This window comes from Propithecus coquereli, unplaced genomic scaffold, assembly GCF_000956105.1.
Source record: "Propithecus coquereli isolate 6110/MARCELLA unplaced genomic scaffold, Pcoq_1.0 Scaffold541, whole genome shotgun sequence".
Taxonomy (NCBI): Eukaryota; Metazoa; Chordata; class Mammalia; order Primates; family Indriidae; genus Propithecus; species Propithecus coquereli.
Genome location: NW_012151297.1, coordinates 580,746 through 582,381, shown reverse-complemented (window position 1 = coordinate 582,381; position 1,636 = coordinate 580,746).

The window sequence follows — 1,636 nt, the reverse complement described above, 5'->3', positions numbered from 1 at the left end:
ATTTAATAGACTAAGGATAGTCCTTTGAAGATATTTATCTTTTGGACATTCCTTCTTCATGTATTACTGCACTGAGAAAAAAGAAAAACAAAATGACTACTTCTTTATTTTGTTCCCACTTACTTTTTTTGTGTTGTATTAATGTTAAATGAGTTAGGATATAGGGAAGGAATCAAAATTTGAGTGTCTACTAAATGCCAAGTATTTTATAGGTATCATCTCAATTAACAACCCTGCAAAATGTCATTAGATCTAATTTATCAAAGACCAGACTGAGGCTGAGTTTTTATCAGTTTACATAATTAATTAATGGTATTACCTGGGATTCAAAACTCTGAAAACCCAAGCCTTGTATGGCTCAAATTAGTCATTAATTTGCCTCCAGCATGGATGAAAACGTAATGTTTATCGATACAGACCAGTGTCTATACCCAGGAGATTTGAATAAATATTTAGCTCACTTCATCATTGTCATTGGACCATTTGAAAGAAATGTAAATTAGTGCATTCTGGTTTACCACTCATTTCTTAACAAGGTTACTTCATACATTCTGTAAAAGATTTTCATCAAAATGTTTCACATTAGTGTGTTGTGTAGTGGGTTTTAAGCTATAGCAGGTAATTAACAGGTACTCCAGCCAATGAGACATGAAAAATAAGTGAAAAAAAGGAGAATGGATTGCAAAGCTTTTCACCAGTGAGCCACAAAGAAGAGGTTAAACCTCTGTCTTTGCATATGGAGGAGACATGCTAGTTTAGTCAGAACTGTCCTTTTGCTTAGCAATACGGTCGGAGAAGTATTTCTTTCTTTCTGCTTAGAACTGTAGAAGGACTGCAACGGCTTCATTTACTTGAAGTTCCATTTTCAATGGAGCTGCTGTGTGTGAATACAATCTAAGATAAGTGCTTTGACTTGCCTCTGCGCGGGTCAACTCTCTTCTAATCACACACTTTTTTTATGTCATGTAAGTAAATTAAAGAGTGAAACATTTTGTAGAAAATATTACACTGGAGTTAAGAACATCGGCTTTGAATGTGCAGTGCATTTATGTTTTAAGTTAATCATTTAGTAGCTATCCTTTTTAATCCTTGCTGGGTTCATAGTATTGCACTTGCTCTTGTACACAGTTCTGTTCCCACCTTTACATAGCTTATGACCTACTGGGTGAGAACGTTCATTATTAAGTTTTTGTTATTCATTTAAAATAAGGTTATTAACTGCCATTTCTCAAGTACAAAACATTTTTCAAATGAATTTCTCCTCAAATGTTATATTCAACTTTTAAAATATTGTATAACAATGTCACATTCTCTGTTTAGATGCTACCTGTGCATCACAACACATGAAGATATTTGCCATTTTTCATTGCCATATTTTAATCCCTTTGCAGTTTCATAATCTTTGAAAACAGGATTACCAAACTAAAACAGATTAGGACTACAAAGAAGTTTATGCATTGCCCACTTATTTGAACTATAAGGGAAATTCTACCACTGGGCTTTCATAATTGGCTTCCTAGGACACCACTGAATTTATCAGATAACTTTTTAAAAATATTATATGGACTATTTCTAACAAACTTGAATTTATTCAGTAACAAAGTTTATTTTCCTAAAGTCACTCCCCAAATGAGCA